General features: G+C 39.9%; 1 long non-coding RNA gene across 1 annotated transcript; it reads right to left on the reverse strand.

The window, feature by feature from the left end:
• On the reverse strand, nt 1–26,171 carry LOC150047138 (uncharacterized). The gene is made up of 4 exons (XR_016539506.1): nt 25,763–26,171; nt 18,940–19,060; nt 3,917–3,975; nt 1–57 (listed from the first exon to the last, which is right to left on the reverse strand). It is a non-coding gene; the product is annotated as an uncharacterized LOC150047138 (long non-coding RNA).

Below are 26,171 nucleotides of genomic sequence, written 5' to 3' on the forward strand. Positions count from 1 at the left end.
CACACATGTGCACTGGGAAATGTTCAGGTGGTTAGTGGGAAAACTGGATCATGATTTCTGTGGTGGAAAAGGCAGGGCACTTTTATGGTCAGTGGATTTTTTTTTCCCAAGGTGAATGGTACGATAATATTAACTGGCACGAGCTTGATTAATTTCACATCTCAAATTGTCTTATTTTTTTTCTCATAGTGTATCATTAGCAATATTTCTGCCATGAGGTTTTTTTTTTCTTTTTTTCTGCCCCCAGCCTTGAGAGAATTCAGAGTTGACATGAACAGCAGTGAGAATTAAGGCTGGCTGAAGTGACAATGTAATGTGACCTACATCTAAAGGAAAATTTCAGGGAAAAAAAAATGCATGTCCCAAATAAAGCTCCTTTATTTGTTCTAAGAATCATTTGTCCTTTAGAGAATGGACGAGTAAATTAATCACAGTAGCCAGGTTATTTGAAAGATTACAAGGCTTGTAGAGTATAATAACTGCAAAAGATACTGTACACTTGATGAAGTCTTACAAATTTTTTAAAAAGTGTGATAAATATTTTAAATAACCATGGGGTCCTATGTCAGGAAGAAAATAAAAAGAGATCTGTGATTCGGTGTGTGTGTGTGTGTGTGTGTGTGTGTGTGTGTGTGTGTGTGTCTGTTAGGAAGAGTAGCATGCTGTGAAAGAATGTCTGTTACAATTCACTTGAATAATGGCTCAATGTATTTCTATTGTTAATAGAATTATCATAGGTGCACCAAGCAAAATAAATCTGTAATACATGGCTTCTAAGCCCGATATTACAGAGATTTCTAATATCAACTTGTTTCTATTTCCCAGTGTGTGTTTAATAGGAGCAGAGACACATCTAAAGGTCATTTCTTATGCGGTGGTTGTATGTCTTACAATGCCTGATTGATGCTTTTAAAAGAATTGTTGGATACGTACATCATCCAGCATGGAGATTCTCTCAGAGGCTGACAAGCACACATCTATCTAGATAATGGAACAGATTCTTTTTATTTTTTTTCATGTGTGTTTGTTCACATAAATACAACACAGAGAGCATTCAGCTGTGACTTGTGAATAAATCCTGAAGATGCATGAGAAGATACAATATTCAAATCTGATGTTCACCTAAGAGGACTGAGAGGGGGCACACACAGAGGGAGAGAGGAAGAAGGAGAGAAGGAAAGACAGGAAGAGGATGGAGGAGCAGAGAGAGAATGCTATTATTTTACTAGATTCCTTTAAACTTACTGGAGAGTTAAGGTTGTCGGATTTAGATTCAGCCCTCATCATAGATGCTAAACTATTTTGCCACCTAATGAAAGGAAAGGCCATGTTGTTTAACTTAATGAAAACTTCTCCACTGGGCATCTTTGGCTTAAGTTCACTTCTGCAGGGTTCAATTGCTTCCTCTCCACAAGCAACTGGGACATTAGAAGAGTAGAGGGACTGAAGCTTAGTTCTTAATTAGAATGACATGGCATACCTTTCTGCTAGTTCCCTCTTCAGCTTCCCCATAGTATCTCCTTTGACCTTGGATTTGCTGTCTCTTCTCTGCACCACATACCATGAAACCACTACCAGTGGACTCAGGATGACAGGCTTGGAGATGCTGTGTTCCCTTCTTCTCAAGAGACGAGTAGCTCAAACTCATCACGTGAGCTTAAGTTATTTGCCTACCGTCAAGGGAGCTAAGGAATAGTGCAGGTGGTGATGGGACAAGGGAGGTGGCTGCGGCCCTACCCTCCAGAAGGCCAGCTGAGATGTGTGCCCATCAATCAGCACAGGAATGTGATGGCAATTCACAATGCCTTCATTGATTATTGAACCAAAAACCTCACTGATAACTAGAGCTGTTTATTCACTCATTCACTACATTTTTAATTTGCTAATTCAATCAAGAGCATACCTATGTCTGTGTTTCATGTTTTTGGTTTTCCTTTGGAGATGAAATTGGGATTTGAATTCTGTATTTAATGCTTTTGCTCACTGGCTAGTGCTCTACCCACTGAGCGATGCCTTCAACCCCAGCAAGGGTTGGTTATTTCTTTACTCCTTCCTTCCTTCCTTCCTTCCTTCCTTCCTTCCTTCCTTCCTTCCTTCCTTCCTTCCTTCCTTCCTTCTTTCCCTCCCTCCCTCCCTCCTTCCTTCTCTATTTCTCCTTTCTCTCTCTTCTTTCTCTCTCTTTCTCTCTCTCTCTTTGTTTCATCTGAGACCAGGACTCAATATGTTTCTGGAGGATTCAAAATAAAAGGAAGAGAAATTTCATGGTGCCCTGTATTTTTTACTCTTGAATCACCTTATAGCTCTGTGCCAAAAAGCATTTAATTTCAATAAATGGCAAAAAAAAACCTCCATGTCTTCTAGAAAGAACACCATAGCCATAGCACAGCTGGATAGATGTGACTTTTAAACATTAAAAAAAATCAATATCTTTTTGTTGAGCCACATTAGTTTTCATGTGGTTTAAGAACTGTCACTGAACAGAATGGAAATATTGCTCAGAAGTGTTTTCCTAAGATCTGGTCAGTATGCAAAATCTCCTGCTAAATGAGCAGTTTAGATGACAATGTTCAGAGCAACAGTACCCACCACACATTGTATTTTTCTTGTTTTAGATGTCTGCTGCTTATGGAATCTTAGCTAAAAGACCAAGTGGCATTGAGATTCCCTTGCCTAGGTGTACATGTTCTTATCACAGCACAAGCATGTTTGTCAGATTAGAAATGATCCAGTAAAATAATGCACATTTCATTTGATGTTTTTTTTTCTGGTGGGACTGGAGATAAGGGACAGGAGATGAAGAGAGAGCAAGAAAGGTACATTCATTTAAGGATGACAAAAATAATATTTCTCAATGTGCTCCCTGTCAAACAAAGGATAATAAAACCTGCTTTACCTTCCAGAGTTGTTTTAAGGTACAAATTGGGTAAAAGATTTAAAGTTCCTCGGAGAGTTCCAAAGCATGAAGTGTATTCTGTCATCCTCACTAGGTCTAGCTTAAAGTAATGTATGAAAATGTGCTTTCCGTGACTTAAAGCAGAATGCTTAAGTAAGAGTGTTTTCCTTCGCTTACTGCTCAGTGAAAAGGTCTGATACAGAATTTTCTGTTATTGCTCGTGGTGGGCAAAACCCATACAACCCTTCTGATTCAGCATCTGACAGAGATGCCTAGAGTTACAGCCTTGTAGCAGGTAGGCAATGGCTGCTTAATGTGGCAACTCAGCGGCAGGCAGAGACTGCCAGTGTCCTGTCTCTGCTGTCAGCACTGCTGAGCCTCCTCAGGTTCTTGTCTCAGGAGTTCAACAAATGAATTCTTGGGAAAAGGAAGAGGAGTGTGTTTTTCTCTGAAGAGAAATAACTAGTTCAAAGGCTGCCACTCTGTCCATTGTTCTCTCCAGCACTCACCTCTACTCTCTTTTGGGGGTGATTATTTGTGTCTCTTTATGTGCCTCTGTCTAGGGGTTCTTACACTCTATATAGTCCTCGGACTGGTTGGTTATCCACATGATAATTAAGTGTATTAGAAGATAACGCATTCTCAGTTAAGTTCTACAGTATTCTCCACTGTAAAACAAGGGTTTCCTCTCAGTCTCAAAAGTGTCATTCAGAGGAAGACCCTGCAATTTGGGATGTGACAGGTGACAGAATTCCAGGCATCATCATGTCAGTGTAAATAGAACATTGCTTTAGGATTCTTGAGTGAATTTAACCTTTGGAAATCATTTGCTTTAATACAATAGCTTAGAAAGTTGTGTGGTTTTCCTTTTTAAGAATCATATCAGCTCCTGGTAAATACTAATTTTCATTTCTGGGAAGTGCTTTGTTAAACCCTTTGTTAAATCTGTCTTGCTGTTGAATTATCACAAGAGAGCTGTCAGAGTTCTGTGTGAACAAAATCATATGCATTCTAATAGCTTACCTCCAAACAGCCTGCCAGTATAGTCACATAGCATTTAAAAGTCTTCCTTGGCACCTCAACTGGTAAGAAGCAGTAAAGATTAAAAAACTAATTATACATTGCAGCAGTACCAATATTTGTAATTAATTTTGATTTACTGTACACTAATAATGAACCAGGTTGAAATTTTAATAAGGTGTGTGTGCGTGTGTAGTCATTAAGGTGTTTCTTTTACTGCCTTTTTCTTTTTGTACAAATATGTTAAATGGGTGTTATATATTTGGAGAAGCGGATGGGTAGTGCAGATAAAGTTGAGGAATGGATTAGCAGCAATGAGATTGTTTTCACAACCTTTCCCCACCCCCCCCCCGCCCTTAGTCCATTATGGTACTCTGCATTTCAAGGATGGAAAGAATTCTCAGAATGGTTTTATGAATAAATTAACGCTTCGGGACAGAGCGATAGTCTTTGGGAACCATGAAGTGTAACCAACGAGGAAGATGTTGATAGAAAATCTTGGGTTCTGGTCTTTCTAGGATAATACAAGGCAATGTTGCTAGGTAGTATTATACATAATTAGACAGAGTCGAGAAGGTAATAAAATGTCACTGAGTTTCTCTGATAATTCCTGTTTGCCACTCCATTCTGATGTTGTGGCATTCCTATACGATAAACATTCTCCCATCATTAACAACTTACCCTATGGTCAGTGTTTGTTCCTAGATATATGTGCAAGTTCTTGGAAGATGCAAGTTCTACACATTGCAATGGAGAGCCAGATGCTAGACATATTTTAGGTTGAATTGATTGTTGTTTGAGTAATTAAGAGATTAATCATTATGAGATTTGGTGGTGCCCTGAATTCAGTGTTCTAGATCAACCCAGAATCATATTTCTCCTTTCTATCATTCTATTTTTCCATTGCTTGGTCTCAATTGTTGTTTATTCTTTGATGACTATGAAATATACTTTCCATTCTTGCTTAACCAAGTCCCAGATGTCCCTCTCAGGGGCTTCCTTCTATTCCAGCTGTTCCAGTTGTGAGAACTGTCTCCTTCAACTCTCCCAAGGTAGATCTGAATGGCCATGGGTTGTAGAACTGACCATAATTTGTAGATTCTGCACCACATTTAGCAATATGAATTAAAACTGGCTTGATAAGGATAGTGAATAGATTGGATGGAAACCAAAACATAAGGCAACTTGCATAGCTCTGAAGAAAGCCAATCAGTACAGGACGTCACCAAGCAAGGCTGCTGCAATGTCAGACAAGATTAGCTAGCACTGCAGAACACCGTCCATATTACAAGAGCATGATTTTATGTGATGACATTGTCATTTAAGAATAGACACAGACTGACCGTATCAAGAAATGGTATAGTCAGATATTATTACCCTTGAGGGCCTAGAAGAGAATCATGGGAAATCTATATATATGTAAAGGAGAAGATAAAAGAAGGGAGCTTCGAGGAGTGTGAACATTTAATGAGTATAAAAGAATTTCTAGGGGCCAGGAGTTTGGCCTAGTGGTTAAAGTGCTTGCCTAGCATGCATGAAGACCCGGGTTCGATTCCTTGGTACCACATACATAGAAAAAAGCCAGAACTGGTGCTGAGGCTCAAGTGGTAGAGCTATAGCCTTGAGAAAATCCAAGGACAGTGCTCAGGCCCTGAGCTCAAGCCCAGAACTGGCAAAAAAAAGAATTTCTGATACCAATTTCTGGGCCGGGAGTCAGTTAGCCTGTATTGTGTCAACCTTGCTCTCTCTCCCTCTCTGTATCACTATGAGAGATTCCTTGTGCCCCCCCCGCCCTGCAATGGGGTGCTTCTGAGTTGAACAGAGGGAGCAAAACCCAACAGGCAGCTTGATGAATGAACTGCTCTTCTGTTCAGGAAGTCATTCCTGGAGAAGTGCCCACCGAGGAGGAAGTAAACAGGTTAGTGTCAACATTGTATTATATCAGTAGACTACAGCACAGTGTAATAATACTTTATTATTATATGAGTCATTATCTCTGTGCAAATGACAATAAAGGCAATAGCAAGCATTAACAATGACTTTTCCTTGTTGTATAATTATTATGTTTCAGAGGTCCTAGGGATAAGAGCTGGAGTTAAGAAAAAAAAAACATCTTAGATCTAAGGAAACTGAGCTTCTGGTATTTAATGCACTAGCAATTCTGTAGTGAGGCTTTTGCAAAACAGAGTACTCATAGAAATGCACAGCAAAGGCCAACCTTATATGATTTCCTGTGTGAGGACTCCACTGGGAACTGGATTGGAGGCCGTTTGTGAAGCATCTGGCAAAGAGCTTGTCTATATTTTATCTATGTCTTGAGATTCTGAGTGGAGCTGAATTTAAAAATAATGGACCTTCTGGACACCAATGGTTCATGCCTGTAATCCTAGCTACTCAGCAGGCTGAGATTTGAAGATCACAGTTCAATTACCCTCCCCACCAAGAATGTAGAACTATGACTTAAGTGGTAGGGCACTAGCTTTGAGCAGGAAAGCTCAGGAAGACTGAGCTTAAGCCCTAGGACCAGCACACATACACAAAGTGATGGGCTAATTAATTTGGTAGATGCAGTTTTAGGATGTAGCAATCAGACCATTCCATGGTTGTTGTTGGCTGCCTTGGTGAGAACTAAGAGCAAAAAGCCAAGAAGGAAGTTTGAAAAAAACTATCTGGCCAGAAGAGGAACTTGTTTTAACAGCATTATAAAGAAATCATGGGGCCAGGCATTTGGCCTAGTGGTTAAAGTGCTTGCCTAGCATGCACGAAGACCTGGGTTTGATTCCTCGGTATCACATACATAGAAAAAAGGCAGAAGTGGGGCTGAGGCCCAAGTGGTAGAGATGTAGCCTTGAGAAAGTCCAAGGACAGTGCTCAGGCCAAGCCTAGGACTGGCAAAAAAAAAGTCAAGTACTTTGCATCAAGATAATAGGGAAGATGCCTCAAGGGCATCTGAGGAATTGTCTGGACTTCACCCACTTCCAGACCAAGGATGTTAAAGGTTTTATTCCTTGGAAAGACATTCCTGTGAGAAGAGAGTTCCAGAACACGTCTCCTGCATTGGACAACATAGGGAAGTGCTTTTGTCTTTGCTTTTGTTTTTCCTCCCAGGTTAGCTACCAGGATACTTAGAGGCTGTACAGCTGTTGTCCCAGGGGCTCACTTACCACTCAAGGTGGTGACTGGGATTGGTGTTTTTCCCATGATACTGGATTTGAAGGCATGAAGAATATAAGAAGTATGGGGTCGTGGAGGCTTTAGTTCGGATTTCAAAGGATGGCCTGAAAGGCCAGGCTGTGTGTCAGGGTCAGGATCTTTGAAAGCAGCCATTAGGAGGGAAATCTGTGTAACTGTGAGGATGTGTCCAAACCTGCAGTGTAGATGTCAATATATTGGAGGTGCAGTATATAGTGATAAAAGCTTTAGACAATGAGTGGAGCCAACCCAAGAGAAGTCAAATGGCAAGAACATTCGAAGGTTGTTCAAGTCCATTGGAACTCACATTATGATATCCTACACACTGGATTCTAGATACAGTTCTAATAGCATTTGATGTTTTCCCTGCTGGTTTTGCTCATGTTTTGATGTTCTCCTATCCATTCTTTTTGGCATGGGAGTGTATAACAGTCATTGTAATCTTTTGAGTATGTAACTTGCTTTCCATTTTACAGTTCACAGCTAAGTGTGTATCTTGAGTGTCAGAAGCTGTTTTGCATTTGGGCTTTCTTCTGTGTGTATGCTGGTCTTGGAGGTTGAACTCGGTCTGTGCATAGCTCCTGAGCTTTCTGGCTCAAGGGTACTGCCACAGCTCCACTTGGGTCCTTTTGATGGCTAATAGGTATTAAGGGTCTCATGGACATTCTTTTTGGGGGATGGCTTTTGTGACCCTAAGATTTCAGTCTCCTGAGTAGCTAGGAGTACAGATGTGAGCTACCAGTGCCTGGCTGAATTTGGACTCTTCAGCAATGTTGGGACTATGAATCTTCAGAGACTCCTCTGGATAGACACAATACAATTTACATCACGAGGTAACCATAAAACTTTGGGGCAATGGCTGAAAATTAAAGGTATGAATACACTTTTCTCAGCTGATCCTAACCCAAACTATGTACTCAATAAATGCATGAGGAGTAGAAACAAAGGAGATCTTTGAAGCATATCACCCTGTGACAAGTAATAGATCTACATGGTGGAAAAGGGATGGTATCCTACCTCTAAAGAGCTGATTACCTGCCTTTGAAATCATGAGTGGCCAGCAGATCTCATGTTTGCTGAGAAAGATTTGCAAGATACAGACTTCGGCATTGACCTTCTCCAAATACCTTACTTCACTTCAATATACAATACTGTGGAACGCGTTTCATTGGTCTTTAAAGCTCACGTGCATATTTTAAAAATGTAAGCCATATGTTTGACATTCATTTACACTTCACTTTTTTCTAAAAAACAAGGACAATGTACATTGATGTTCAAATGCCTTTGGGCTTTTAAGTAAATATAACTTTGGGGTCATTTTTCTTTCCATGGATTTATTACAAAAGAAAATGCCTTTGAACAATAGAAGGTCATGGCTCAATCCCAAATTCTAAATAAGCAGTATTTTAGTAGATTCCAAACTTGGTTAAAGTCCTTTTTGCAGAGCTCTAAACCACAAAGCATTTGTTGTCTTCATTTGTCAGAGGTAAAAACAGAGGGTGCTGACCTTTTATTTGCCTTTGCAGCTTTAAGGTAGAATTTGTTCCAAGAAAGTGCTCTGTATGTGGAATATTTGAGTTCTAGCCTTGACTCATGTGAGAGCAGGTGGTGCATCCACATTTTGTTTGTCTTTATCAGAGGGAGAATCATATGGCATGGATACAAAGAAAGAGGGTACAGTGCAGAGTGAGGTATCGAGGGAGGGGAATTAGTTCACCCTCCTTAGAACATACAGACTCATTTTCTTGTAGGAGGGGATGTTACTGAATATTGAACCCAGGGACTCAGACATGTGAGTCAAGGATTCTACCACTGAACTACAGACCCACCTGTCTACAGAAGTTCTTTAAAGTTAGGCTCTGTCACTAAAACATAAGCACAAATCTATTCATCATGCTGTAGTCTTTAATTATAAAGAAGGATAGAATCCAAATAAATGGATTTAAATAAGTTAATGAAATATGAAATAATTGTTGAAATTAAAAGTTATAGTATACACTGATAGTGGGCACCAAGCTTAGTATATATATCTATATATATTATATATATTTTATTATAATATATATGGTCAAGGGTGACTGCATTCTGTATAGTTCCATAAATGGAGTACTTTCTGTCTTATGCATGTCATAAATCAGTGCTGGACACTTGTTGGTAGGATATTATCAAAATTACACAAGTAGTGACTGCTGGGAGCAACATTTAAGGAAGGCTTTTAATAATCATTTTGTATTATTCTACATTTGCATTTTCGCGCACGCAAGTGTCTGAGCATTGGCTTGGGGAACTTGTTTTTTCTCATTCTCATCTGTAAACACATATGCAGCACACATACACACTAACATTTAAGCAATGTTTAGAGAAAGACAAAAATACACTCTAAGCTGGGCACTGGGGACTCATGTTGGTGATTGTAGCTACACAGGAGGCTTAGGTCTGAGGGTTGTGGTTCAAAGCCAGCCTGGGTAGAAAAGTTGGTGAAATACTTATCTCCAATTATGTACTCTTTTTAAAAACACAAGAGTGGTTCAATTAGTAGAGTGGCTAGCCTTGAACACAAACTCCCAGGGACAATAACCAGAACACAACTTTATGGATGAGAGATTTGGGTCTATACACTAAACAAGCTCTATTCCAATTACACCAACCTGGATAAATTGCTGTAACTCTCCAAACCTCAGATTTCCTATTTAGAATTGGGAGCAATAACCTACATTTTAAGGCTATTAGGATAGGTAAAATGCAAAATAAATAATGCATACTATATATCATAAAAAATGCATAGGGCCCAATATAGCTTACTATCTGAAAAATCTTAAATGACGTTTATAGTTATTGTTTTCACTAGCATTATAATAATTCGTATTGCCACAATAATAGCTAACATCTTTAAACTGTTCATGAAGAACGTTCATTTTAATGGATCAAGAAAAATGTGGCATATATATATATATATATATATATGATAGACTTTTACTCATATGTCAGGGAAGTATGTCATTTGCAGGGAAATGGATAGGCCTGGAAAAACTTATATTGATTACATTAAGTCAGGCTCAAAGAGACAAAGGGTACATACTTTTCTCTCCTATGTGGAAGTTTTATCTAAAATAAAAATGAAAGCACATATAGGATCATATTCATATATATGTAAACATTATCTAAATGATGCAAGGGAGGATTACAATGATGTAACTCTTTCAAACTACTAGCTTATAATTTAACAAAATCCTGGGAAGCTGAACTGCATGTTGTCTACACGTGTGGGGATATCCATGGAGATGCAGAGCAGAGGAATGGAGAGAGAAAGGGACTGGAAATACAGTTATAATATTCACTATGCATATGTGGAAATGGAACTGGGTAACATGAAGGGCTGGGTGGTTTTGGGAGAGATGGAGGAAAAAAATGACATTAGTCAAGATGCCTTATGCTCATAAATTGACATGTTGAGTTTTCAAACAGGCTATTTCAAAGTGATTTAATCCTTGGCATTGTTTCAGAGCTAGTTTTAGGAAAAAGAAGCTTGGGGGTGTGCTCTTAGTATGGGTTAGCTTTTCAGTCTGTAGGCTAATTAGAATGTTTGGCATATAACCAAGAACACTCAAGAGTTGGTTTTGTCTCCCATCTTTGCCCTTAAATCAAGGCCATATCTCTTGAACTGCCCAGCAAAGACATTTCTTCTCAGCTGCCTCTCAGTCATTAGCTGTCATATTTCTGCAAGAAGTTCCAGTGTCTGGTTTGGACTCCATTATCCTTGGTCTCTAGTTTAGTGCCTATCAATGGGCCCAGGGTGGAAACAGACTTTTCTAGCATATGAAAAAAGTTAAAGTGCACTTCTGACCCAAAACTATTTCTTGACTCTGAAAAGAAATTGTTCCTGGAAGTGCTTCAGGGGAAAGATTTTGAGGAGCAGCTTTCCATTTTGCCTTGAATTGCAAACTCACATTAAAAAACATTAAGGATAATAAACTGGAAATTCAATTACCAGGCTCGAAGCCAGAACACCGCACACTCGATTTGGATTTGCATCTTAACTTATAGCTTGTTCTTGCCAATATTACTTACAATTCAGACCTTTGCTCATGGTATAAAAAGCACTTCTGTGCACAGATGAGTTCTCACAGAGTGCTTTTTTTTTTGATGGACCTGCCCAAATGTCTATTTGGGTATGAGTTTAAATTAGGAGGAAATGTACAATCTTTTCCCTTCCATTTTTATGTTTTTATTTTTGCACTCCAGGAATCCATAGAACCATGTTACAATGATTTCTAATTTCTCCACAATTCTGGATATCTTTCCCTGGATACGATCGAGGTTTCTATTGGGCACACAGCATAATTTATGAAATTTTAATGTTGAGCTATCAGTACTTGTTGTTATGAAGATTGGGGAAAAAATAAGAGTTTATGTGACAAGCTTGATAAGAAGGCAATTGTAAGAGCATACTTTAAAAAAAAACATTTTTTTGTGGGGCTTGGGATTGAGTCCAGGGCCTTGAACTTATTAGACAAATACTGTACTTCTGAATTACATTCCTAGCTTAAGAGTATGATACTTTTCTTGGTTAAACAGAAAATAATTAAAGTAGCTATTTACTTTCATGAATCTGAATAACCATCTGAGTGGATCTACCAAATTCCTGAAGTTGGTATGTTTTAGACATTAAAATTAAATACATGGTACCCTAGGAGTGAACTCAAGTTGCTTAAACATTTTATGTCTCTGCTCTCTAATCTGTAAAACTGGGATGAAGATGAATGGTCATCTTTTTGTTGTGCAATGATTAGCAGCGCTAATTCTTCACATAAACTCCTCAGAGATAGTGCCAGGGTAGGGCACTCAATAAATGATATTTTTATGTTTATCAGGTATGGCTCATAAAAGATGTTCAAAGAAAACTATATTATTCTGCTTGGGATGGAAAGAATCGTGGCTTCTTGTAGAAGCTCCACAGAATTTTGGCTTACCTCTCAGCAGTGAATCTTAGTCTTGAATGTTTGATGGTATCACCTAGTGTAATCTGATACACATACGTAGTGGGCACTTGCCCAAGACTTATTTGACTCATTTAATGAAAGAACCGGCAGTCCAACTTTATACTGCTTCAAAGAGAATTAGAAACAACCAGTAACATAGTTCTGGAAAAAAGGGTGGGACAGGCAGGCTAGGTCAAATATAAAACTAGTTCATATTCAGGGGGGAGGGGCAAACAAACCTATAACTTTGGAATTAGATGAACATTATTAGCATCGTCTAGAGGAAAGGGTGTTTTACTTTCATTGTTTTTGGAGCAGAATCTACTGTCTTGGTATCTGTATCTGACTTGACAGTAAGACTGTCCAACATGCATGTATCAGAATCATCTGGGAACTTGTTAAAATTACAGAAGCCCATGTCCTTTTCTTCTTTATTAAGCAGTAATTCTATATTTGTCAGTGACTTTCTTTGTAATTTTGCTACGCTTCCAAGTTTGGAGATCGCCGGTACATTTGGCTTCTAGGTTTTAGTGAATATCGCAATAAGTAGAAATGCAAGTCTATTATCATAAAGACTTAGTTTTGGTGTGGGCTTATTAGACAGTGTGCTAGCGTGATACTGAAAGGCTACATAGCTAAAGTTTAACTTACTATTTTTTCATCATGGGTTATATTAAAAACAAGTAAGTCCAAAATACTGGTTGTTAAGAACAACTCCCAGCTTCTGATGAATTGATTTGGGGTGTGGCTTGGGATTCAAGGTGATACAAATTCTCCTGAAGATTATAATTTGCTAAGGTAAAGACAACTAGTCTTTGCATCGATCTCCTTTCTGGACTACAATCTACCTTTCATACGGTGTCAAGGGAAGAACATGTGCTCAGAAGTTTGTGTTGCATTGGTGACTTCAGTAAGCATAGATTGATTTGGAATAACTACAGTGGAGTGGTCATGAGATTGTTTAGAAGTGGGTACGCTCTGAGAGGTGCCTTATTTCTAGTTGGAGAGCACAGCATTTCTTCAAGATCGGATTACTATTCATATAGCGCTATCCAATTTACAAGTCTTTTCATTGCAACTAAGCTCGAGGTCCTACCTCTTGTAGATACATATTTTCTCTTTCCTGGAAAGGACTGAAAATGTATTCATTTCCAAAAGTCTTCAACAAGATTTTTTTTGTCATATGAATAATTTTTGTTTCGAATATGGTGCTGGGAGCTCAGGTTTGTAATCCTAGCTACTCGTTAGGCGAATATGCAGGGTTGGGTTCAAAACCCAACCTTGTTGAAAAGTTTATGAGACTCTATCTTCAAAATAACTAGCAAGCCAGGCACCCGTGACTCATGTTTACAATCCTAGCTACTCAGAAGGCTGAGATGTGAGAATCAAGGTGGACAGACAAATCCGAGAATCAACCTGGATAGATAAGTCTCATCTCCAATCGCTTTGAAAAAGAGAGAGAGAAAAAAGAAAAGTTCTCCCACTAGGAGTTTTAGTCTAAGCTTGAGGGTTGTCATACTAATCTACCTTCTTCTCTCTCCCTCAGGGGTACTTCCTGTGTGATGTCATCAGTAAGATGTGACTGTTAAGAGCTGACTCCTCCATTGTCCCCATCCATTCACTTACCTTTTAACTGTTTTTTTTTTTTTTTGCCAGTCCTGGGGCTTGAACTCAGGGCCTGAGCACTGTCCTTGGGCTTTCTCAAGGCTAGAGCTCTACTACTTGTGCCACAACAGCACTTCTGGCTTTTTCTATGTATGTGGTATCGAGGAATCAAACCCAGGTCTTCGTGCATGCTAGGCAAGCACTCTACCACTAGGACAAACTCCTGACCACTCACTCACTTACCTTTTGAAAAGGAGTCATCTACCTTTTTATTTCTTTTTCCACATCTCTTTGTGTTTGGAACTTTTCTAATGAAAGTGAAAGCATCTCCTTTACCAGTCACAATTTTTCCCTGCCAGGGGAAGTTGCTTGATGTGTGAAAAGAACACCAGTAAGAGCTTGGATACAAAGGTAGACTCTAAAGTTGGCTAGCAGGTGAAGCAAAAACAAGATCATGTCTGAACTTCTCTACCTGAGGGAGAAAGATTTGTTTGTGTTCCTGAGGGGAAAGAGAAAGAACTGGCGAAGAAAATATGAGGTGATAGTTCGAAACTGGATACCACCTTGGTTGAAGAACATGAGTAGGAAACATATGGATTCAAATAATTTGTGAGAACAATCTGTGTTTGCAGCTCTTATACTATGGCCTGAGGCTCTCTTCTTTGCAATTCTGTTTTCTATGTCTTCAGCGAAGTCTCTTTCACCCATAGATGTCCAAGGCAACTATGTATATACCTGTAAATTATATGTACATTGTATCCCAGAGTTTTAAGGATTAAAAGGTAAGAGAGGGCTGAGAGTTTGGCCTAGTGGTAGAGTGTTTACCTAGCAGACACGAAGACCAGGTTCGATTCCTCTGTACCACATTCAAAGAAAAAAGCCAGAAATGGTGCTGTGGCTCAAGTGGGAGAGTGCTAGCCTTGAGAAAGCCTGAGGACAATGCCCAGGCCTTGAGTTAAGACCCCAGGGCTGGCAAAAAAAGGTAAGGGAGTATATAAATATATGAAAATAATAACAAAAGTTAGGAGGAAATTATGCTAATGAAAATCTTGGTGATCTCTTCGAAAGTCAGGAGATTCTGGAGTAGGCCTCAAGACAGTTGTATGCATCCTGCAAATAGGGTTACATGGAATTCACCCTCCACACAGGGATGTAATGGAGAAGATATGTATCTCTGCTAGATATTGTGCAGATTCCAAGACTAGAGTTGACTCCTCCAGGGGACAGCCATTGACTGAAGATGAGACAGCCTAAAGAGTTAGACTTTCACTGCTTGAAGACAATAAAGAACTTAGAGGTACAAAACTACCAAGCAAAGGAAATCTTTTCTAATTAGGAGAGATATAAAAATAGCACAGAGGAGATGGTGCTTAAGCTAAACTGAAAAATAAATATGATTTGAATATGGAGTTAGGGGAATTATAATAAACACTCCCATTTGTTAGGTGATGAAAATCCACTCATGTTAACTGTTATGCCATGAAGCTTACAAAATATTTATTACCACAGAACATGTCCTTATTCTTTCATGTATGTACTATCCCATGACCCTGTACTCCAATTCTCCAGTCACATGATTTTTTGGCTTAGATTCATTTCTGGTGATCAGTGTTCCCCCTGCTTTATCTCACATACTGCTCCCCCAAAGACTCTGCTAAAAGCACGGCGATTCTGGCCATTACATAGATGACTCAGGCTTGATTCTGTGAGTGATATGCTCCAGACCATATAGCAAGATGAGAGCAGATCTGCCATTGGAACCTGAAGCTGGTATCGAATTTCCAAATCTTACCTGAGTCACACATGGACCAGATAAACCAGAAGGGAGAAATCGTACCTTCCATGTGGACTACAGTTGTGCAACCTATCTGAGGCAAATACAGTTCACCTGGAATATCATGGGAGTGTATGGGCTCTTTTCCATTCAAAAGAAGGGATGTATGCACGTGCAATCCTTGAACATCTTATTTATGCTAACCCATGAGCCTGTGGGCGTAAATCTCCTTCTAAATCATTATTACATGCCAAGATTGGGCACCATCAACCCCTACCTGTCAGTGTCCTGGTTTTTGGCATGAGAAAACGAAAGCTAACTCTCAGACGGTGCTGTGAACTATTAATTGTTGACTTGGTAGTATTTGAAGTTATTTATCCACACGCATGTACACATTTGCACAGAAATAAATTCACAGGATACACACGGACATCTGTGCCGAAGCAGGCAGCCAAGTGTCAGCACATTATCAGATTGAAATTAGCTGTCTGACTCTATTAATAGCTCTGGTTTTCCAGTTTCTAAAATAAAAGATCCCAGAACAGCTGGACTGAAATGTGAGACAGAATGGAGGAATACAACCCTCTGAGCAGGAGTAGTCTGCCTATAACTGCTAAATAAAGTTTCCAGCTTCATAGATTTGCACAGAGGCCTATAAAAGAACCCTTGAAATGCTAAGTGCCTTTTAAAAACAGCATAACCTCCAAACAGTAAAAGGAGCAGAGTAGGTAATTCTTTATCCATCACAGGAACTGGAAGCCTCTCTAGATGTCCCATTGAAATTTGAAAACAAGACTGAATCCAGGAGCCAGTAGGGTTCTTCTAATAGTCATATGACATAAAGGATAAACAGCATGAATGCCTGCATCCAACCAGGCACTCCAACGTCTCTTTTGTCACCTTATTACTAGTTGACAACCTCCTTTAAATATTTGGACTTTAGAGATGCAATGTCTTTCTACATCCAGTTCAAAGGTATACTCTAAGGCTGGCTTTGAACTATACTCTTTGGATTTCAACCTCCTGAGTAGCTAGAATTACAAGCGTGAGCTGGCGCCCTGCTTACATCCTGCTTTTGACTTCTGTTGTCCCTTTTCCACTCACCTCCAAAAGTTACTGCCTCACTGTTCCCTGGAGATGTGATCCCCTGGATTTTACTCCATCTTTTGCCCAGTGTGTTTTTGCTTCCTGGCATGAGCTTGCTCACTTCATCAAAGCTCATCTCAACAGCTCCTTTTTCTTCCCGTAGCATCACCTCTTACCTGTCTCTTACCTTATCTTTTCATGATGCCCTAATTTCTAATAAAAATTATGTTACAGTGCTCTGGTACAGACTCATGTGAGTTGGCCAGCTCACAGCTGTGAGCTTGGTTCTTACATGTTAATCTTCCCCCCCCCACACACACACACCACTCTGACCTTGTGTTATAGCTGGAATGCAAGCCTGACTACTGTGTTGCTTTACAACCCAAACCCCTCCTGATGGGGAACTAAGCACAACACTAACAAGAACTGAAGATGATGAAACAAGAAAAATCCCTTCCTTGCAGAGAAGATGGCTGCACGATCGCAGCAGCATGTACATGATGAGTTACTTCAACAGGTAGGTGCCAAGAACCACTTGCCAGACACTGTATTCAAAATCAGGAATTAGAAGATGTCCAAGATATAATGCATATGATATCTAAGCAATTACAAGTGTGACAGGTGTTTGGGGTCCTACAGATGAGCTAAACAAAGGCCAAATCCAATGAAAGTCTTGGAAAGGTCTTATGATCAAATGAACATATAATTTTGGAAAGGTCTTATCTGTGTTACTGAGACTGGGAATTATTTAGTCGGTTCCTATCCATAGGATATCTCAGATCACTTAAAATGCATGTGCAGAAGGTCCCCAGAGTCATATATGTGTATATATGTGACCCATTTGATGGACTTGTTTCCAGGGCCTACCATGGGAATTGTTGGTCTATTCTCATGTTTGGGTTTTGTTTAGTTAGCCTGGTAGAAGTGTTTGGGCTGCATGGCAGAATAGGTAAGCTATTGATTAACCCCATGTCCTTTTCACACTGTAAACTCTTGAAGTAGGAGAAGGAATCTCATTGCATCTTTCCCATTATTACCAATTAAAGAGTGAAGGCACAGTGGACAATGGGTCAATCCCTGAGGGACAGCAAGCCCCAACTTCAACATGGTAGAGAAGCCACACACTTTAATTCAGTGGGGTTGTTACCTTAGCTCAGCTTATTTTGTGCTGATTCAGAGCTGGTTGCTTACCGGGTCTGGGCTCCAGCATTATTCCGTGTGTGTGTGTGTGTGTGTGTGTGTGTGTGTGTGTGTGTGTGTGTGTACCAAATATAGCTATTGGGTATCAGTTGCCCATGGTGTCTGAATCTGCGAATTTATGAGTTCCTGACGATGTAAAATATCTATATTAAAGAGGCAATTCTATGCTCTAGTTTCTGGAAATGGTGTTTGAAAATTAGACAGAGTCAACATTTTAGGATAATATAGAAAGCCAGACCCAGAAACAGTCAGGTAGATAACATAATCCTCTTGAGAGAGATCTTTCAGACTCCCTGGAATTCTTCTACCTATCAAATGGGAATAGTTATTCATTTCCCTCTGCTGTTATTCATTTGGAACTCGATTAAATCTGAGGAGATGTAGCCTCACTAGTTTGGAAAGTGCCAACTGCAAATATAATTAGTCTGTAACAACCACCAAAATACATTAACACTGGATTAAAAAATAACATTAATCTGCTTATAAAACTGCCAAACTGCTCAAAGCCCTGGCACGGATGACCCGGAATGGTTAAGGGTCATCCTATGGATTGGGTATAGAATGCCATAGGGATGGCCTCTCATCTAGATCACCTCCCTGTGCTAGAGTGCAGGCGTAATGTTGCCCCCAGGCCTGGAATTTCTCTGACTTTCCCTTTCCTTACCTACAGATACACAAAGAATGTTCATTTTGACCTCCAGCCTGGCTGATCAAGGTCATGTTCATCATGAAATATGAGTATGAGAATAGTGAGCTATGTATTTATAGGATTTCCTGAAGTCTGCAGATAAATGATAATCTTTGTAAATGGTGGATGTGCTTTGGTAGACATGAAATATTGTATGTAAATCTCTATATTAAGTCCAAATGCTTCTTGTGATAAGCAGCCTTCATTTACCTGAAATTAGGGCCTATGAGCACTTGGCAATTGACTGGTATTAATTATGAAGCCTCTCTGTAAATCTTTCTGAGGACAGGGTAAGATAAAGGAGGGTGATCTGAGGCCAACCTAGGGTTACAGCATAAGTGAGGTTGGAGCAGAGGTAGCAACCTGGTCTTCTTTTTTTCCCATCCCATTTCAGTCTCCTCCTTTCTGGCAGCCCCAACTGCATGTATGTTAAACCCCATTTCCATCTCAACAACATCTGGTCCAATATGATTTCACGTGTCTGGCACATCCATCCACCAACCTGACTCTTATCTCCTCCTTGGCCTTCTGCATCCGAGGACACGTAGCTCCTCATGATCGGTTGAACATTAATATTCACTAACTTGCTTCAGGGAGTTATGCTTCATCGAGCACATTTTCACCTGAAAGGAGTTGTTTAATATAAACATTTGGTTAATATTCTGTACATTTGAAAGTACTTTTTTTTATCAGCATCGGTGTAGGACCAAAAGTCATTTAAATTCAATGGGAACTGATTATGCACCAAGAACCAGTCCTTTCCAAAGAGTGTGTTTTTCTCCCAATATAATGTATACATTATGAAACTCACTTACACGCTTGATGGGAACACTTTGTGGACAAACTAACAGCCCTGAATTTCATCTGACAGTGTGTTCATCAGTTCGGATGCTGCTATTAAAATGGGGAAAATTATACAATATTGCTTTAAAAACTGTCTAAATATAATTATCAACATCTCTGGAGTGATAATAATTATCATAACAAGAGCTCATCAGAGAATACATGATTTGATAAGGATCTTACACTCCTGTGTTCCTGCCCCTTTGCAGGAAGAGGCCTTAATAATCCTCCTCTGTTTTATCTTCTAAAGGAACCCTGGCTCTCTGAACTCTTCTTAGGGCCCCTCTGGAAGTCCCTTTACCCATGTCTCTGTGATATTTACTAACCCAAAGAGTAATAGATAGCATGAACAGCTCTGAGAAGGCTAAAATCAATGAATGGAAAATAGATGTCCACCTGGCAACTGAAATATTCTGAACTATGCTGAACTGAACTATATGCTTCACATGTTTGAATTCAAGTCTTTACTTTAGACCATTGTTGTTTCTACTAAAGGATCGTATTGGATACTGATACTTCCTTTAAATTACTTTTCAGTACTGGAAGTTGAACCCAGGGCATCATGTAGGCATGAGCTCTTCCATTAAGCCACATCCTTAGCTCTTTTTATCTCTCTGAAAAATTCAGCTTACTACAGAGTGAATACTCGACATCTGCACATGTATAGGTATAGGTACATGTATATGAACATAACAAATGAAACTCAACATGGATATCATCCCAATTCTGGATCAAGACACGCAAATGCTCTCTCTAATTCATAGTGTTAGTCAATCATATGCTCAAGTGTAACTGGAATTTGTTACATTTTTATACTATAGAGCATGCTGATTATAAGTGGGATGAGTTATCCATTCTCATATCATTAAGCATTTGGGAACCTTACCTTTGTTAGATCACAGCATTTGTGTTTCCTTGGTGTTCTTGGATAGTGCTACACTGTTTTGTTTGCTTGTTTGTTTCTTTTTTGCCGGGCCTAGGGCTTGAACTCAGGGCTTGAGCACTGTCCTTGGACTTTCAGCAATACTTTCAGTTTTTTCTATGTATATGATACTGAGAAATCGAACCCCGGTCTTTGTACATGATAGGCAAGTACTCTACCACTAGGCCAAATTCCTGGCCCCTCCCACTGTTTTCTAAAGTGAGGTCCCTGGCGCACATAGTAGAGCAGAATAAAAGAATCCTGGCTGGCTCACTTTTCTTTTCTTTTTTTTAAAATCCATGCTTGTAAATTGGATTCAGTGGTAGGTGTATAGTGAGGCCTTAATTTGCATTCCTTGGATATGAATGATATTTTCCTCTTGACTCATAAAGGTACTGCTTGGAACTTGCTGTGAAGTGTATATTGCAGTTCTGTAGTGAGTTTTCTGACTCCCCAATGGAGACTGACAGGTCTACCATGGTGTCTGCAAAGAAAGTATTTGACAACATGTTCAAGAGCTTCAGCATAACTAGGGAAGGTGACCTAGTTTAGTCCCATATCCTGGCTTTCCTATGGGTTTCTATAGAAAAGAAAACAGGGATTACTCAAAAGGGCCTCTGGTCTCAGGACCATAGTTCATCATCTAGGCTCCTTTCCTTGTAGCTGGCCTGCTTGGGAGGGGCCATGCCTCCTTCAAGGACCATTTAGATTGAGGCAAGAGGGAAACTAAATAATGTAAACCACAGAATTCCAGAAAAGAGTTCATTCTCATACGATCCAATAGCCAGCTTACTCACAGGACCCTGGAGGAACACCCCAACATGACCTGTGGGACACTCCAAACACTCGTTAGAGCGTTGCAGTGGGGATGCTCCAGCTCAAACTGGCAAGATAATCACGTACATCAGCCTTGAGTGAGACTGTGAAGCAGCCAGCCTGAAAGCCTTTGTGGTGAGGAGAATTTGGGCAACAATGTGTCCACATGGTCCAGATGCCTTTACACTCATGCTCACCTAGGATTTATCTTCTATGATTCATCTATTTGTGATCCCAGAATCTATACTTTCCCTTAATACGTCTCAAGTTCTGGCTCTCTAAGACAGGCCTCTAGTTGCTTCTAGTCCCTCAAAGACTAGAATTCAGGGTTGGGAGTTTGGCCTAGTGGTAGAGTACTTGCCTAGCATGCATGAAGACCCAGGTTCAATTCCTCGGTACCACATACACAGACAAAAGCTGGAAGTGGTGCTGTGGCTCAAGTGGTAGAGCTCTACCCTTGAGAAAATTCAAGGACAATACTCAGGCCCTGAGTTCAAGCTCCAGGACTGACAAAAAAGAAAAAAAGACTAGGTATCTTTCCCAAATCATTGCATACACCATTTCCTAAAGTGTAAAGGACTATTTTTAAGAACTGTATCAGAAACCGTAAGCTGGTGTGTAAGAAGTAGTTACAAGTAGGACTTCTTGTCAGTCAGGACTGTGACATGCATTAGATGTCAGGCTCAGGGCAGGTGCTCACATGAGATGGGAGTGATCATTGAGCCTTGGGCGAGGAGGCGGTAAGCAGGACCCTCTCCTCGCTCCTTCCTTATACAGTCAGTTGGCTTGAAGCTGCACATGTGGTAGCTGCCATTATAATTCAGAAACCAGTCCCTCTGAGATGGCAACTGAAGTATCAGTATGCACTCATTGCTTGGGCTCAGCTAGTAAATTCCCAATTGCACAACACATAGTTTGATATGTTTGCCTGTTGGTTTGCTTGTTTTTATAAACATTTGGAATAGCAATAGAGCATTAATATCTTTTACTTCAGCCCTTAAGTCTTTCTGTGGAGTAGGATTCTTATAGTTTCTAAATTGTTCTAGACAGGTGCTCTAGTACTTGAACTATGCCTCTATTTCTGGCTTTGTGCTAGTTAGTTGGAGATATGAATCTTACAGACTTTCCTGCTTAGGAAAGTGGCTTCAAATGGCAATCCTCACATCTCAGCCTCCTGAGTAGCTATAATTACTGTCATGAACCATGAATACCTGGCTTGATCCATCTATCTTGGAATGCATCAGATCTCGTTCAGTTTTCTCCCAATGATCTCTGCGACCAATTCACCAGATCATTGTTCAGTTTTAAATTCTACACCCAAGGAGTAACACAGAGATCAGAAAAACTGTTCTAATAAATCTGACATCTCTAGACTAAATAGTTTGAATCCGTATTGATGGACATATCAGAGGCATGAATTCTGCCTTGCACATTAAGGATAGATTTCTTAGTTTTGCTCCATTGTTCACTTTGGTGGCACATTCTCTCCTAGCTCAGCCCTGGGGGTGTATTTGTGACTGGTTGTCTATATCAAAGTAGTTTTCATCACATAAATGGTTGGAAGGGGAAGAAAAAAAGGCACAGAGAAATTTTCTGTGAGAAAGCATTGCCAGGGGCTATTTCTTCAGACTTTACAAAACCCTATTCTGAGAAAAAAAAAACAAAAAAACAAAGAGGATTGAAAGCTATATAAAGACTAGGGGACCTGAAATCAGGTTTCCACTTCTGTCCTGCAGCTTCCTGCAGCCTCCACCCCCTTTCCAGGGGCAGGGCAGCCCAGGCTATGGGGCATGTGGCCTTTTTGCAAAGATTCATTCCTCAGAGTCACAGAAGGGTGCAGTGTGCAGTGTCATAGTCTCCATTAGCATTTTAATTTCACTTCAGATGGCACTGCTTCGCAGATGGACCCGCTTTCTGGCTTTTGTTTATTGTATAAATGACAAGCATGAGGGCATTTTTAAGATGTGAAAACATACTGTGAAGTTGTAAAAAAAAAAAAAAAGAAAAGAAAAAAGTCGACTTATCCTTGCCAAACCTGAAGAATGTGACAGGAGAGATGGCACTGGAACGGAACTGCAGATATTGCCACTATTACAGGACTCCAAAGTCTTCACAGGTTCAAATTGGACTGGTTTAGTGGAGATCTAACCATTCAGACTTGACCTTGAACTTCTTTCTCTCTCTCCTGGCTACACAAGATGTAGCAGGCTCATCCACTTTTTCAGGAAGTCTCTCAGCCTTTTCGTCATGGCGCCGACTCTCAGAGATTCTCACAGCACTTGGAGGTTACACACATAGAGTCACTGGGCATCCTGGTGAGCCAGTGAGCTGTTCAGTCTTATAAAACTATTTTAGAGAGTGAAGGGTTTCTGTCTTATGACTCTACCACTTCTTGAGAGAGAGTGTGTATGTGTGTGTGTACACACGCACATGTGCAGGTCCTGAGACTTTAATATAGGTACTGGGCACTGTAGGTTAGCTTTTTGCTTAAGGTTGGTGATTTACCACTTGAGTCACAGCTCTATTTTCAACATTTTGCTGGTTCATTGGTGATAAGCATCTCATGAACTTTTCTGATTGGGCTAGCTAGAAACTATGATCCTTAGATCTCAGCCTCTTAAGTAGCTCCATCATAAGCAGGAGGCACTGGCACCCAGAACTCCTTGAATTTTCTTTATTGATGCATTTATATCACACTACCAAGAATTTTCATTTATAAGTTGAGTATGTAAATAAATAATTTCTTCATGGCAGGTCTACAAAGTAGAATGACATTTTGGGGCATAACAAGCACCGTTACCTATTTGATGGAGATTATCTTTCCCCACACATGGATATATTCTAAAACTTTGCTTCATATATGATCTTCATGGAAACACAGTGATATATAGAGTTTAAAGTCAAGGATGGACAATCATGGTTCAATATATTTCCATTCACTAGTCTAGAGTTCAAGACAGATATCAGTCATTAATGAAGCACACACCAGGTCAGAGTCCTCCTAAGACAACATTCCATACAGGCTCTACAATTTGGTGACAATTGTGATGCAGGATGAAATAGCAACCTCCTTAGGTGTGGGCTCATTTGGTAGTGTGATTCCTTTTAAATCCAGACATTGAGAACAACTGTCATCTAGAAGCTGTAAATATTGTAAATATTTCATTCTTCTTACCAATCACCCTTCCTCTTCTGTCTTCTTCTAAGTACAACTCTGCAAACACAGGAAGACACCCTTGGCAAGCAAATTTGTTGGCATCTCTATCTCATTCTAGGCCACTTCCTTCTTCAGTCCTTGCAGCTTCTTGCATCTTACATTCATCAGGAGTTAGGGCTGGCTTCTCATGTCTCATCTTCCGATCCCTGGCTGAATCTTCCTTCCACAGTAGGGCATGCAGAGAGGATTAGGGGAGAGGATTCCCATAATTTCTGTCCCTGGGGGCTCACACTCTTTACTCCTATGATTAACGTGCATGCTATGACAAAGAAAAAGGGATTTGGGTGCAAAATCAGCATCTCAACTTGGTCAACTCTTTCAGTTATAAACACAAGGATGATCGACATCAGGGAAATTCTTCCTTCATGAAGGAAGGAAGAAAGAAATTCTCTTACTGGCCTCCAAGGATCAGACAGCTGTACCTGACATGGAGTTTTATGATAAAGACACCAAGCACAACCTCTAGGGGCTGAGAGCAGTCTCTGGCCAGTAGTAAGCTGCAAAATGGGCACCTCATGCCTACAGCCCAACCACCCACTGGGCTTGGAGGTCGATATTTCTCTAGTTGAATCTGCAAATGACCAACTTCTTGATGTTAGGCTCATGTTTCGCCTGTGAGCTATGGAACCTATGAGGTAATTCATTTGTGCCATTTTAAGATATTGAGTTTGTGGCAATCTCTTTGTTGTTGTTATTCAGTGATAGAAAAGTGATATGCCAGGCCAGATGCAAACTAGCATAGAAGGTTGTATCTTTTGTCTTTTCTTCTGCCTCTCGAGAGCAGCAAATAGGTGCACCAAATTGCTAGGTTTTTTTTCCCTCATAGAAAACCTAATACAAAATAGTTTGGTCCTCCAGGTCTGAGGTTCTGGATCTATAAATTCAACCAAACACAGCTCAATAGTTGAAGGAAAAAAAATCACATCTATCTGAAACATGTGCAAACTTTTCTTTCTTGTCATTATTCCCTAGACAACCTAGTAAAATAGCATGTTTGCATATCATTAACACTATTAGTTGTTAAAAGTGAGCTAGAGATGATTTAAAGCATAGACATGAAGATGTATAATGGTTATATTGAAATATTATGTAATTTTCTATAAGCATTTTGAGCATGTGTGAATGTTGGTGTGTGAAATGGGTCCCGAAATTAATTGCCCCTGCAATCATCATTATTTAGGGATGGTTGATTGTACCATGACAACAGCAAAAACTGTGGTAATATCAGGGAATTAAGGAAATAGCAGAACCTTATGTGTCATAGTAAGTATTTCTAGTTCAGTCTCTGAAAAGATTGGATAAATGCTAGTTCTCTTCCTTACTCCAAGGGGTGAGCCCTGTAAGCTGCTTGCTTAGAAATGGAATAGGTGTGATCTCTGCCTTAGGAAATATCCAGGATTGCTATGGGATTTGCCCTGTCTTACAAGGAATTGCCCTTCAGGAATCCTTGCTTCTCTAGGAGGTTAGGCTATGGGTTTCCCCATCCTAGCCTCCATCCCGTGTACATTCTCTCTACAAATACCTCACCTTCTTCAGAACAGAGGCTGTCTTCTCCGAGGTATTTTGTAGGAAACAAACAGTATTCATTATATTTTGAACAATTCCAGGTACAAGTCTGCCTTCTCGTTGTGCATTGTTTGTCATTGGCAATTTACCACAGATAATCATTTATCGTAGGATTTGTTTCCAGTGAGTAAAAGAAATCCTCCCCTCTTTTGAAATGGTATTGTAACTCTCAGTTTTTATGTGGGGGATTTTATGAAGTTATTCTACAGAATGGAGATCCCAGGAGCTATGATTTACCTCCTTTACAAGAATTGTTGTAGGGACTGAGGGAAGAAATACAAAGAGGAGTTAGTTCTTCACATTCAAAGCACACACTATGTGCTTAGTATATCATAACCATTATTAGCACACTAGGACACATCTATTATGG

Source organism: Megascapheus bottae, chromosome 24 (assembly GCF_031878675.1).
Source record: "Megascapheus bottae isolate mThoBot1 chromosome 24, mThoBot2.hap1, whole genome shotgun sequence".
NCBI lineage: Eukaryota > Metazoa > Chordata > Mammalia > Rodentia > Geomyidae > Megascapheus > Megascapheus bottae.